The sequence below is a fragment of the Stegostoma tigrinum genome, chromosome 4 (genome assembly GCF_030684315.1).
Source record: "Stegostoma tigrinum isolate sSteTig4 chromosome 4, sSteTig4.hap1, whole genome shotgun sequence".
Taxonomy (NCBI): domain Eukaryota; kingdom Metazoa; phylum Chordata; class Chondrichthyes; order Orectolobiformes; family Stegostomatidae; genus Stegostoma; species Stegostoma tigrinum.
The window spans coordinates 81,674,641-81,689,553 of NC_081357.1; positions in this window are offsets into that span (position 1 = coordinate 81,674,641).

The window sequence follows — 14,913 nt, forward strand, 5'->3', positions numbered from 1 at the left end:
GAGAGAGAGAGTGAGAGGTAGAATGTGTGTGTGAGAGAGAATGTGTGTCTGTGAGAGAGAGAATGTAAAAGAGAGAGAAAATGAATGAGACAGAGATAGAAGGTTTGAGAGAACGAGTGTGAGAGAGAGAGAGAGAGGTAGAATGCGTAAGAGAGAGAGAATGTGTGTCTGTGATAGAGAGGGGGAGAGTGAATGTGTAAGTGTGTGTGTGAGAGTGAGAGAGAGTAAGTGTATGTGGGACAGCGAGAATGTGCAAGAGAAAGAGACAGAGATAGGATGTGTGTGGGAAAGAGAAAGAGAATGTGTGTGAGAGTTCAAGAGAATGTGAGAGGGAGATAAAGAATGTGTGTGTGAGAGAAAGAGTTTGTGTGAGAGCACAAGAGTGAAAGAATGTGTGAGAGAGAATGTGTGAGTGAGAGTTAGGGAAAATGTGAATGTGTGAGAGAGAAAGAGAATGTAGGTGAGAGAGATCAACAGAGAGAGAAAGACAAAGTGTGAGAGTAAGAGAGACAATGTGAGAGAGTGTGAGGGACAATGAGGGAGAGAGAGAGTGAGAAAGAGAGGGAATGTATGCGAGAGAGAAGATGTGTGTCTGTGAGAGAGAATGTATGTTGGAGAGACAGAGTAGGTGTGTGAGAGTGAGTGAGATAAAATGTGTTAGATGGAGAGAATATGTGTGATGGAGAGAAAGAATGTGAGCGAGAGAGGGTGAATGTCTGTGTGAGAGAGAGGTAGAATGAGTGTGAAAGAGAGAATGTGTGTCTGTGATAGAGAGGGGGAGAGTTAATGTGTGAGTGTGTGTGTGAGAGTGAGAGAGACCAAATGTATGTGGGAGAGAGAGAATGTGCAAGAGAAGGAGACAGAGATAGAATGTGTGTGGGAAAGAGGAAGAGAATGTGTGTGAGATTTCAAGAGAATGTGAGAGGGAGGCAAAGAATGTGTGTGTGAGAGAGAAAGAATTTGTGTGAGAGAGCGAGAGTGAAAGAATGTGTGAGAGAGAATGTGTGTGTGAGTTAGGGAAAATGTGTGTGAGAGAGAGACAATGTGTGTGAAAGTGAGAGAGAGAGAATACTTTAGAGAAACAGAGAGAATGTGTGTCACAGAGACAGAGAATATGAGAGAGAGAGTGAATGTCTGTGAGAGACAGAATATGAGAGAGACAGAGAAAGTATCTGAGAGAGATAGAATGTGCGATAGAGAGAGAGGATGTGGTTGTGTGAGAGAGGGAGAGAATGTGTGTGTGAGAGAGAGAGAGGTGGTGTGAGAGAGACAGAGAGAGAATGTGAGAGAGAGTGTGGGAGAATGTGTGAGAGAGAGTGAGTAAGAGAGCGAGAATGTGTATGAGAAAGAGAATATCTATCTGTGAGAGAGAGAGAGAATGTGCGAGTGAGAGGGTCAGGGAGAGTGAATGTATGTGGGAGAGAGAGAGAAAGTGTGGGTGAGAGAGAGAGATAGAACATGTGAGAGAAAGAGAATGTGTCTATGTGAGAGAGGGAGAGAATGTATGTGTGTGTGTGGGTGAGAGAGAATGTGCGAGAGAGAGACAGAGAGAGGATGTGTGTCGGAGTTCAAGAGAATTTGAGAGAGAGAGAAAGGATTAATGTGTGAGAAAGAGAAAGAATGTGTGTATGAGAAAGAGAATGTGTGAGGTAGAGAGAGAGAATGTTTGTATGTGAGAGAGAGAGAATGTGTGTGTGTGACAGAGAAAGTGTGACTATCAGATTGAGAGAGAGAGAATGAGAATGTGTGTATATGTGTGTGTGTGAGAGAGAGTGTGTGTTAGAGTGAGATATTCTGCATGAGAGAGGGAGAGAGAATGTGTGTGAGAAAGAGACAATGTGTACATGAGAGACAATGCGTGTGAGAGAGAGAAATATTGTTTGAGAGAGAGCGATTGTGTGTGAGAGAAAATGTTTTTTCAGAGAGAGTGCATGTGAGAGTGAGGAAGAGAGAGACAGTGCGTGTGAGAGACAGATTGACAGAGACAGAAAGACAAAGTGTGAGAGTAGGAGAGACAATGTGAGAGAGAGTGAGGGACAATGAGGGAGAGAGAGAGTGAGAGAGAGAGACAACGTATGCAAGAGAAAATGTGTGTCTGTGAGAGACAGGGGGAGAGAGTTTGTGTGTGAGAGAGACAGAGTAAGTGTGTGAGAGCGAGTGAGCGAGAATGTGTTAGAGAGATGGAGAGAATATGTGTGAGGGAGAGAAAGAACATGAGAGAGAGAGGGTGAATGTCTGTATGAGAGAGACAGTGAGAGTGAGAGAGAGGTTGAATGTGTGTGTGAGAGAGAATGTGTGTCTGTGATAGAGAGGAGGAGAGTGAATGTGTAAGTGTGTGTGAGAGTGAGAGAGAGCAAGTGTATGTGGGACAGCGAGAATGTGCAAGAGAAAGAGACAGAGATAGGATGTGAGTGGGAAAGAGAAAGAGAATGTGTGTGAGAGTTCAAGAGAATGTGAGAGGGAGACAAAGAATGTGTGTGTGAGAGAGAAAGAATTTGTGTGAGAGAGCGAGAGTGAAAGAATGCGTGAGAGAGAATGTGTGTGTGAGTTAGGGAAAGTGTGTGTGTGTGAGAGAGAGAGAATGTGTGTGAAAGTGAGAGAGAGAGAATGCTTTAGAGAAACTGAGAGAATGTGCGTCAGGGAGACAGAGAATATGAGAGAGAGAGAGAGTGAATGTCTGTGAGAGATAGAGAATATGAGGGAGACAGGGAAAGTATCCGAGAGAGATAGAATGTGCGATAGAGAGAGAGAATGTGGTTGTGTGAGAGAGGGAGAGAATGTTTGTGTGTGAGAGAGAAATGGTGTGAGAGACAGAGAGAGAATGTGAGAGAGTGTAGGAGAATGTGTGAGAGAGTGTGAGTAAGAGAGACAGAAGTTGTGTGTGAGAGAGGATATGAATCTGTGACAGAGAGAGAATGTGTGAGTGAGAGGGACAGGGAGAGCAAATGTACGTGGGAGAGAGGGAAAGTGTGTGTGTGAGAGAGATAGAATGTGCGAGAGAGAGAGAATGTACATTTGTGAGAGAGAGAGTGGGAATGAGAGAGAGAGAGAGTGGGAATGTGAGAGAGAGACTGTGAAAGTGTGTGAGAGTGAGATAGAATGTGAGAGAGAGAATGCATGAGATCAACACAGAGAATATGTATGTGTGTGAGAGAGGGAGACAATGTGTCTGTGTGTGTGTGTGTGTGTGTGTGTGTGTGTGTGTGTGTGTGTGTGTGCCGAGTGAGAATCTGTGTGAGAGAGGGAGAGAGAAATTGTGTGAGAGAGAGAGTGATAAAGAGAATGTGTGAGAAGTTGACAGAGAGAATGTGTATGTGTGTGAGAGACAGAGACAGAGAGAAAGTGTGGATGAGTGATAATGAGAGAGTGCATGATTGAGACATGGAATGTGTGAAAGAGAGAAAATATGTGTGAGACTGAGAGACTGTAAGAGAGAAAGAATGTATGTTAGAGAGCAAGAGAGAATGCGAGAGAGAGACAGACAGAGAATGTATGTGTGTGAGTTAGCAAGAGAAAATGTGTGTGTGCGTATTACAGAGAGAATGTGCGACAGAAAGAAGCAGAGAGAAATTATGTGTGTGAAAGAGAGGAGAATGTGTGTGAGATTTAAATAGACTGTGAGAGGCAGAGCAAGAACATGTGTGTGCGAGTGAGAGAGAGAACATAGAACAGAGAACATTACAGCACAGTACAGGCTCTTCAGCCTTCGATGTTGTGCCGACCTGTCATACCAATCTGAAGCCCATCTAACCTACACTATTCCATGTACATCCATATGCTTGTCCAATGACGACTTAAATGTACTTAAAGTTGCGAGAGAGAGAGGGAAAGACAGAAACCTTTGAAGAGCAGGTGTGCATGCTGGAATGGATAGAGATAGACGAAGCTGATGTGCTGAAAATTTTGTCAAACATTAAGATTGACAAGTCGCCAGGCCCGGATCAGATTTGTCCTCGGCTGCTTTGGGAAGCGAGAAATGCAATTGCTTCGCCACTTGCGAAGATCTTTGCATCCTCGCTCTCCACTGGAGTCGTACCTGAGGACTGGAGAGAGGCAAATGTAATTCCTCTCTTCAAGAAAGGAAATAGGGAAATCCCCGGCAATTATAGACCGGTAAGTCTCACGTCTGTCGTCTGCAAGGTGTTAGAAAGGATTCTGAGGGATAAGATTTATGACCATCTGGAAGAGCATGGCTTGATCAAATACAGTCAACACGGCTTTGTGAGGGGTAGGTCATGCCTTACAAACCTTATCGAGTTTTTTGAGGATGTGACTAGAAAAGTTGATGAGGGTCGAGCTGTGGATGTGGTGTATATGGACTTCAGTAAGGCATTTGATAAGGTTCCCCATGGTAGGCTCATTCAGAAGGTCAGGAGGAATGGGATACAGGGGAACTTAGCTGCTTGGATACAGAATTGGCTGGCCAACAGAAGACAGCGAGTGGTAGTAGAAGGAAAATATTCTGCCTGGAAGTCAGTGGTGAGTGGAGTTCCACAGGGCTCTGTCCTTGGGCCTCTACTGTTTGTAATTTTTATTAATGACTTGGACGAGGGAATTGAAGGATGGGTCAGCAAGTTTGCAGACGACACCAAGGTAGGAGGTGTCGTTGACAGTGTAGAGGGCTGTTGTAGGCTGCAGCGGGACATTGACTGGATGCAGAGATGGGCTGAGAGGTGGCAGATGGAGTTCAACCTGGATAAATGCGAGGTGATGCATTTTGGAAGGTCGAATTTGAAAGCTGAGTACAGGATTAAGGATAGGATTCTTGGCAGCGTGGAGGAACAGAGGGATCTTGGTGTGCAGATACATAGATCCCTTAAAATGGCCACCCAAGTGGACAAGGTTGTTAAGAAAGCATATGGTGTTTTGGCTTTCATTAACAGGGGGATTGAGTTTAAGAGTCGTGAGATCTTGTTGCAGCTCTATAAAACTTTGGTTAGACCGCACTTGGAATACTGCGTCCAGTTCTGGGCGCCCTATTTTCGGAAAGATGTGGATGCTTTGGAGAGGGTTCAGAGGAGGTTTACCAGGATGCTGCCTGGACTGGAGGGCTTATCTTATGAAGAGAGGTTGACTGAGCTCGGACTCTTTTCATTGGAGAAAAGGAGGAGGAGAGGGGACCTAACTGAGGTATACAAGATAATGAGAGGCATAGATAGAGTTGATAGCCAGAGATTATTTCCCAGGGCAGAAAAGGCTAACACGAGGGGTCATAGTTTTAAGCTGGTTGGAGGAAAGTATAGAGGGGATGTCAGAGGCGGGTTCTTTACACAGAGAGTTGTGAGAGTATGGAATGCGTTGCCAGCAGCAGTTGTGGAAGCAAGGTCATTGGGGACATTTAAGAGACTGCTGGACATGCATATGGTCACAGAAATTTGAGGGTGCATACATGAGGATCAATGGTTGGCACAACATCGTGGGCTGAAGGGCCTGTTCTGTGCTGTACTGTTCTATGTTCTGTGTTCTATGTTCTATGGAGTGAGGTGATATGCAGCTGGGGAGCATGGAGTTATTATAAATGGGGGTTGGAGTTTAGGGTTAAAAAGAGGTTTGGGGGTAAAGGGCTGTGGTCAATTTTACTGGAGGGTACAGGGATATGAAGCTGCAGGGTATGGGAAGCTATGGGTCTGGATGGTTATGGAGGTTTTTAGGGGTTGGGCATCTGACGGGTATATGGCTGTGGGCTATGCGGCTGGGGCATATGGGTCAGGAGGACCTATGTGGGTATGGATGAGTTTGGATCTGGTTGTGTACAGAGTGGCATGGAGCTTGAGGGAATGGAGTGATGTGGTCTGTAGCTGGGAATGTTGGGATATGTGGTGTTTTTGAGCTATGGGGTAATGGGGCTACTGGGGTATTGAGGGCTATGGAACTTGAGTATTTTGAGGAACAGAGTGGGCTAAGTGGAAATATGGGGCTGGTTGTTTGGAGGATTATGGGGCCCAGGGGGATTTAGGGATGGGGGAAAAGAGGGGTCTGTTGCAAAGGGTGTATAGGCTGGAGATTTGGGGCATATGGATGCTTGTGGAGTGGATGTTATTGGATGGGGTCAATAGAGCATGGGTGGTGGTGGATGTGATGTATGGGGTGGGTTGGTAAGTTGGGGGGGGAATGGGTGGAGGTTAGTGGTGTTGAGGGTCTGTAAGAGGATGAAAGGTATGGATGTAATGGAGGGCGGAGTCTCAGTGTAAATGAATGAGTGTGTCTGGGATGGAAAACATGAGGGTGTGAGGAAGGATGTAATTGCTCTGGACAGAGTTCAAAGATAATAAACTAGAATGTTGCCAGGCCTGGAGAATTACAGCTACAGGGAGATATTTGAGAGGTTAGACTTGTTTTTCTGGGAACAGGAAAAGCTGAGGGGTGGTATGGGTTCAGGTATACAAAACTGTGATGAGTAAAGATAGCATAGATAGGGGGAATAAGAGATAACAAAGTGTGGAGCTGGATGAACACAGCAGGCCAAGCAGCATCTTAGGAGCACAAAAGCTGACATTTCAGGCCTAGACCCTTCATCAGACAAGGGGGCTGGGGAGAGAGTTCTGGAATAAATATGAAGGGAAGGGGAGGAGGACCAAGATGGATAGAGGAAAACATAGGTGGAGAGGAGAGTATAGGTGGGGAGGTAGGGAGGGGATAGGTCAGTCCAGGGAGGACAGAGAGGTCAAGGGGGTGGGACGAGGTTAGTAGGTAGGAAATGGAGGTGCAACTTGAGGATGGAGGAGGGGATAGCTGAGAGCAAGAACAGGTTAGGGAGGCTGGGACGAGCTGGGCTGGTTTTGGGATGCAGTGGTGGGAGGGGTTATTTTGAAGCTTGTGAAGTCCACATTGATACCATTGGGCTGCAGGGTTCCCAAGCGGAATACGAGTTGCTGCTCCTGCAACCTTCGGTTGGCATCATTATGGCACTGCCGGAGGCCCAGGATGGACATGTCGTCTAAGGAATGGGGGGGCGGGGTGGGATTTAAAATGGTTCGCGACTGGGAGGTGCAGTTGTTTATTGCAAACCAAGCAGAGGTGTTCTGCAAAGCGGTCCCCAAGCCTCCGCTTGGTTTCCCCAATGTAGAGGTAGCCACAACGGGTACAGCGGATGCAGTATACCACATTGGCGGATGTGCAGGTGAACATCTGCTTGATGCAGAAAGTCACCTTGGGGCCTGGGATACGGGTGAGGGAGGAGGTGTGGGAGCAAGTGTAGCACTTCCTGTTACAGGGGAAAGTGCCGGGCGTGGTGGGGTTGGAGGTGAGTGTGGAGCAGACAAGGGAGTCGCGGAGAGAGTGGTCTCTCCGGAAGGCAGACAAGGGTGGGATGGAAAAATGTCTTCGGTGGTGGAGTCGGATTGTAGATGGAGGAAGTGTCGAAAGATGATGCGTTGTATCCGGAGGTTGGTGGGGTGGTATGTGAGGGGTGGACGCTAGGAAATTGTTTCCATTAGGTGGGGAGACTAGGACCCGTGGGCCCAGCCTTAAAATTAGAGAGGGTAAATTTAAAACTGAAATGAGACGACATTTCTTCAGCCAGAGAGTGGTGGGCTTGTGGAATTCATTGCCACGGAGTGCAGTGGAGGTCGGGACATTGGATGCCTTCAAGGCAGAGATCGACAAATTCTTGATCTCAGAAGGAATCAAGGGCTACAGAGAGAGTGCAGGGAAGTGGAGTTGAAATGCCCATCAGCCAAGATTTAAATGGCGGAGTGGACTTGATGGGCCGAATGGCCTTACTTCCACTCCTATGTCTTATGGTCTTATGGACTAGGGGAATTCTCTTTTGGTGGTTATTACGGGGACGGGGTATGACGGATGAGTTGCGGGAAATGCAGGAGACACGGTCGAGGGCGTTCTCGATCACTGAGGGGGGAAGTTGCGGTCCTTGAAGAACGAGGACATCTGGCATGTATGGGAGTGCAATGCCTCTTCCTGGGACCAGATGTGATGGAGGCGAAGGAATTGGGAATAGGGGATGGAATTTTTGCAGGAGGGTGGGTGGGATGAGGTGTATTCTAGGTAGCTGTGGGAGTCGATGGGCTTGAAATGGACATCGGTTTGTAGGTGGTTGCCTGAGATGGATACAGAGAGGCCCAGGAAGGTGAGGAATGTGTTGAAGATAGTCCAGGTGAACTTGAGGTTGGGGTGGAAGGTGTTGGTCAAGTGGATGACTGTTCGAGCTCCTCTTGGGAGCACGAGGCGGTGCCGATACAGTCATCAATGTAACGGAGGAAGAGGTGGGGTTTAGGGCCAACGTCGATGCGGAAGAGGGACTGTTCCACGTAACCTACAAAGAGGCAGGCACAGCTTGAGCCTATGCGGGTACCCATGGCCACCCACTTTGTCTGTAGGAAGTGGGAGGAATCGAAAGAGAAGTTGTTAAGGGTGAGGAATAGTTCGGCTAGGCGGATGAGGGTGTCAGTGGAGGGGGACTGGTCAGGCCTGCGGGACAAGAAGAAGCGGAGGGCCTTTAGGGAATCTGTTTCCTTTGGCAAAGGGTTCAAAAATTATGGGTCATATATTCAAGTTAAGTAGCAGCAGGATTAGAGAGAATGTGATAAAGAACGTTTTTCACAGAGGGTGGTGGGGTCTAGAATATGCTGCCTGATTTGATGGTGGAGAGAGGGACATGAAACTGTTTTAATAAGTACCCAGATTGACACCTTAAGAGCTTCAAGCTGCTGGACTATGGGCCGTGTGCAGGAAGATGGGATTAGAAAGGTCATCTGGGTATGTCTGGGTTGGATGGGCCAAATGGCCCTCTTTTATACTCTATCATTTCTTTGGTTCTATTTCTATGGTTCTGTATGTATGGGAGGGAGGGCTGTAAGGAAAGGTAGTAGATGGGGCCGGTGTAAGGGAAGGTATGTAAGGAAGATAGCAAGGTAAGTGTAAGGCAACAGTGTGTAAGGGAGGTGTGAGTTGGGTATGAGAGGGTGGGGCCGGTTTGGATTGTAAAGAGGATTGCTGTCAGTTAGGGAGGTGGGTGTAAGAGGTGAGCGTGTACATGAGGGAGGGAATGGATGTAAGAGAGGGAGGGATGTAAGAGAGGGCTGAAAGAAAGTGAGGAAGGAAGGAGAGAGACATATAACAAAAGGTACAAGAAAGGGAATTTTGTGTAAGAGAGGAAGGGATGATGTAAGGATATGACTGAGTTGGTGTGTAGGGGTGGTCAGGATAGGTGTAAGGCGGGGATGGGTAAGAGCTGGTGTATGAGGGAGGCAGCAGGACTTGTAAGGGAGGAAGGTGGGTGGAAGGGAGGGAGGGAAGGTGTAAGTGGGGGACAGATGGTGTAAATGAGAGAGGGGGGATGATGTGAAGGGGAAGTGTAAGCGGGATGTGAAAGGGAAGAAGGGTGTTGTGACGGAGCGAGGTGTGAGGGAGGACAGGAGGGCAATGGTGATGGAAGGAAAGGAAGGAGAAGTGTGTATGGATGGGGGGGCTTGTATAGGTGAGTGTGAAGGAAAGAGTATAGGAGACAAAGGAAGCGTAAGGTGGCAGAGGTGTGAAGGGGGGAGTGTAAGGTAGTGAGTCAGCAGTGTGTAAGAGAGGGTGTGGAGTTGTGAAAGGGAGGGTGGGTGGTGATGGGTGGAATGGCAGGAGGTGTGAAGGAGGCAATGTCTGGGAGGGAAGGGTTGTGTACAGGATATGAGGGAGGAAGGGAGTATAAGGGAGTAAGCGAGGGGTGTGCAAGGGAGTGGGTGTAAGGTAGCAGGAGTTGTGGGTACGTGTAAAGGAGTATGCAAAGCAGGCGGATTGTGTAAAAGAGAATGGGGGAGGGTAAGGGAGGGATGGAGTGGGATGTAAGAGGGGAGCGACAGGGGAGGCATAAGGGAGGAGTGGTGTATGATGGGAGTGATGTGAGGGGGCTTTTTCAGGGATGGAGGGATATTCAAGGGGGGAAGGTGGGTTTTTGTCGGGTAGCTGGTTTTATGAGGAAGGTGGTATGTAAGGGAGCAAGAGAGCAGCTGGTGGCAGAAAGAAGTGATGTAAGTGAGGGAGAGGGAATTTAAAAAGGGGTGTAAGGGACAGAGGGGGATATGTGTATGTGGGAGGAATGGAAAACAGGGACAGGATGGAGGTTGGGTGGTGGTGTAAGTGAGGGAGAGTGGTGGTTGTAGGGAAAAAAGTGTTGGATGTGGGTGTACAGTGAAGGAAGGAGTAGAATTGGAAAAGGAAAGGGTAATGGATGAGTGGGAAGGTGGTTTGGGAGGCTTCAAAGGGCAAAAACAGCAGCGGATATGGAGAAGGGAAAAGTGGCTCAAGTAAATTTTCTTTTAAAATCGCTCATATTTATTTCTACTACCATCCTGAACAGAAAGTTAAAGGGCATTCCCACCTACCATGGTTAAAATAAAAGTACTTAAGAATTATAGAACTGTACATCATAGAAACAGACCCTTTGGTCCAACTCATCCATGCCGACAGATATCCTAAACTGATCTAGTCTCATTTGTCAGCATTTGGCCCAAATCTCTCTCAACCCTTTCTATTCATATACCCATTCTGATGCCTTTCAAATGCTGTAATTGTATCAGCCTCTGCCACTTCTTCTGGCAGTTCATTCCATACACACACCATCCTCTGCATGAAAAAGCTGCCTCTTAGGTCCCTTTTGAATTGTTCCCCTCTTTTAAACCTATGCCATCTAGTTTTGGACTGCCCTACCATGGGGAAAAGACCTTGACTGTAGACCTATCCATGCCCCTCATAAACCACTATAAGATCACCCCTCAGCTTCTAACGCTCCAGAGAAAATAGCCCCAGCCTATTCAGCCTCTCCCTATAGCTCAAACATTCCATTCCTGGCAACATCCTTGTAATTAATTTCTGAACTCTTTCAAGTTTAACAACATCCTCCCTATAGCAAGGAGACCAGAATTGAACTCAGTGTACCAAACATGGCCTACCCAATATCCTGTATGGCTGCAACATGATCTTCCAACTCTTCTACTCACTGCACTGTTCAGTAAAGGCAAGCTATCAAATGCCTTCTTCACTACGCTGTCAACCTGTGACTCCACTTTCAAGGAACTGTGAACCTGCATTTCAGGGTCCCTTTGCTCGGCAACACATCCCAGGACTAAGGACATCCTAGGACCATTAAGCGTATATGTCCTGCCCTTCTTGTGATTTTTGCTGAACACCTTAAATCTGTAGTCACCTAGCCTTTGTACCCTTGAGGTTGTTGACTTGTTCACCAAGCTGGCTTCTTTTTATTCAGACGTTTTGTCACCATGCTAGGTGACATCATCAGTGGAGCCTCCGATAAAGCAATGTTGTTCTACTCTGCTTGGAATTTATACTGTCTAGTCCATTATGGTGAGTCCTGTCATTTCCAGTTTTGATCTGTATGGGTTTGTATATGGAGTCCAAACCTAAACGTTTGTTGATTGAAGTATGAGTGGAGAACCATGCCTCCAGGAATTCCCGTGCATGTCTATGTTTGGCTTGTACTACTATGGTTATTTTGTTCCAGTTGAATTGATGGCCTTCATTGTCTGAATGTACCGATATTAAGGAGGATGCATTGTGCCGTTTTGCTGCTAGCTGATGTTCACGTATTCTGATGGCTAGTTTCCCTCCTGTCTGTGTGATGTAATATTTGTGGCAGTCGTTACGTAGTATTTTGTAAACCACGTTGGTTCTGTACGTCGTGAGAATGGGTCTTGAATCCTTCTAAGTGTTTGTCATAGAGTGGCTGTGGGCTTGTGGGCCACCGTGACTCCTAGTGGTCTTAGGAGCCTTGTTGTCATTTCTGATATGTTCTTGATGTAGCACAATGTGGCCAGTGTGTTAGGTTGTACTGTGTCCTCCTGTTGTTTGTCTGTTTTGTAGGCATCTGTGGATGAAGTTGTGGGGATATCCATTTAAAGTGAGGATCTTGTATAAGTCTTTCCTGCATAGTCCTGGAGTGTTGCAATATGTCCTGGCCCACTTAAATAGTGTCCTAATGCAGCTTTGTTTGTGGATGTTAAAGCGGCTGCTGCGGAAGTCAAGGATTTGATTCAGAGATAATGGGAACTGCAGAGGCTGGAGAATCCAAGATAACAAAGTATGGAGCTGGATGAACACAACAGGCCAAGCAGCATCTTAGGAGCACAAAAGCTGACATTTCGTGCCTAGACCCTTCAACAGAAAGGGGAATGGGGAGAGGATTCTGAAATAAACAGGGAGAGAGGGGGAGGCAGACTGAAGATGGATAGAGGAGAAGATGGGTGGAGAAGAGAGTATGGGAGGGGAGCTTGGGAGGGGATAGGTCAGTCCGGGGAGGACGGACAGGTCAAGGGGGTGGGATGAGGTTAGTAGGTAGGAAATGGAGGTGTGGCTTGAGGTGAGAGGAGGGGATAGGTGAGAGGAAGAACAGGTTAGGCAGACTGGGACGAGCTGGGCTAGTTTGGGGATGCAGTCGGGGGAAGGGAGATTTTGAAGCTGGTGAAATCCACATTGATGCCATTGGGCTGCAGGGTTCCCAAGCAGAATATGAGTTGTTGTTCCTGTAACCTACGGGTGACATCATTATGGCACTGCAGGAGGCCCAGGATGGACATGTCATCTGAGGAACGGGAGGGAGACTTGAAAGGGTCCGTGACTGGGAGGTGCAGTTGTTTACTGTGAACTTAGTGTAGGTTTTCTGCAAAGTGGTCCCCAGGCCACCGCTTGGTTTCCCCAATGTAGAGGAAGCCGCACCATGTACAACGGTTGCAGTATACCAGATTGGCGGATGTACAGGTGAACATCTGCTTGATGTGGAAAGTCATCTTGGGGCCTGGGATGGAGGTGAGAGAGGTGGTGTGGTGGGCAGGTGTAGCACTTCCTGCAGTTGCAGGGGAAAGTGCCGGGTGTGGTGGGGTTGGAGGGGGAGAGTGGAGTGTTCGAGGGAGTTGTGGAGAGAGTGGACTCTTCGAAGGCAGACAAGGGTGGGGTGGGAAAAATATCTTTGGTGGTGAGGTCAGATTGTAGATCGCGGAAGTGACAGAGGATGATGCGTTGTATTCGGAAGTTGGTAGGGTGGTATGTGAGGACGAGGGGGATTCTCTTGGGGCGGTTATTGCAAGGGCGGGGTGTCAGGGATGAGGTGCGGGAAATGCGGGAGACACGGTCGAGAACGTTCTTGACCACTGCGGGGGGGATGTTGCGGCCCTTGAGGAACGAGGACATCTGGGATGCGTGGGAGTGGAATGCGTCATCCTGGAGCAGATGCGGTGGAGGTGAAGGAGTTGGGAATAGGGGATGGAATTTTTGCAGGAAGGTGGGTGGGAGGAGGTGTATTCAGGTAGCTGTGGGAGTCGGTGGGCTTGAAATGGACATCGGTTTGTAGGTGGTTGCCTGAGATGGAGACAGAAAGGTCCATGACTGTAAGGGATGTGTTAGAGATGGTCCAGGTGAACTTGAGGTTAGGGTGGAAGGTGTTGGTGAAATGGATGAACTGTTCGAGCTCCTCTTGGGAGCATGTGGCAGTGCCGATACAGTCATCAATGTAACGGAGGAACAGGTGGTGTTTGGGGCCAGTGTAGGTGCGAAAGAGGGACTGTTCCACATAACCTACAAAGAGGTAGGAGTTGTAGTATGGTGCACTGACCTATACATTGCTAAGGCCAGACGCCAACACCCCCACACCTCCTCCTACCGCACCCCCTTGATCATGACCCCACACCCGAGCACCAAACCATCATCTCCCAAACCATCCATGACTTCATCTCCTCAGGTGACCTCCCACCCACAGCTTCCAACCTCATAGTTCCCCAACCCCGCACGGCCCGCTTCTATCTCCTTCCCAAAATCCACAAACTCGCCTGCCCTGGTCGACCCATTGACTCCGCCTGCTCCTGCCCCACCGAACTCATCACCACCTATCTGGGCTCCATTTTCTCCCCTTTAGTCCAGGAACTCCCTACCTACGTCCGTGACACCACCCATGACCTCCACCTCCTCCAGAACTTCCAATTCCACGGTCCCCATCATCTCATTTTCACCATGGACGTCCAGTCCCTATATATCTGCATTCACCATGCAGATGGCCTTAAGGTCCTCCACTTCTTCTTGTCCCACAGACCCGACCAGTCCCCCTCCAATGACACCATCATTTGCCTAGCCGAACTCGTCCTCACCCTCAACAACTTCTCTTTCGATTCCTCCCACTTCCTACAGACTAGGGGGTGGCCATGGGTACCCGCATGGGCCCAAGCTATGCCTGCCTCTTTGTAGGTTATGTGGAACAGTCCCTCTTTCACACCTACACTGGTCCCAAACCCCACCTCTTCCTCTGTTACATTGATGAATGTATCGGCGCCGCCTCATGCTCCCAAGAGGAGCTCGAACAGTTCATCCATTTCACCAACACCTTCCACCCTAACCTCAAGTTTACCTGGGCCATCTCTAACACATCCCTTACAGTCATGGACCTTTCTGTCTCCATCTCAGGCAACCACCTACAAACCAATGTCCATTTCAAGCCCACCGACTCCCACAGCTACCTGGAATACACCTCCTCCCACCCACCTTCCTGCAAAAATTCCATCCTCTATTCCCAACTCCCTCACCTCTACCGCATCTGCTCCCAGGATGAGGCATTCCACTCCCGCGCATCCCAGATGCCCTCGTTCCTCAAGGGCCGCAACAGCCCCCCGCAGTGGTCGAGAACGCCCTCAACCGTGTCTCCCGCATTTCCCACACCTCATCCCTCTCAACCCACCCTCGCAATAACCGCCCCAAGAGAATTCCCCCTAGTCCTCACATACCACCCTACCAACCTCGGGACACAATGCATCATCCTCTGTCACTTCCGCGATCTACAATCTCACCTCACCATCAAAGACATTTTTCCCACCCCACCCTTGTCTGCCTTCGGAGAGACCACTCTCTCCACAACTCCCTCGTACACTCCACACTCCCCTCCAACCCCACCACACCGGCACTTTCCCCTGC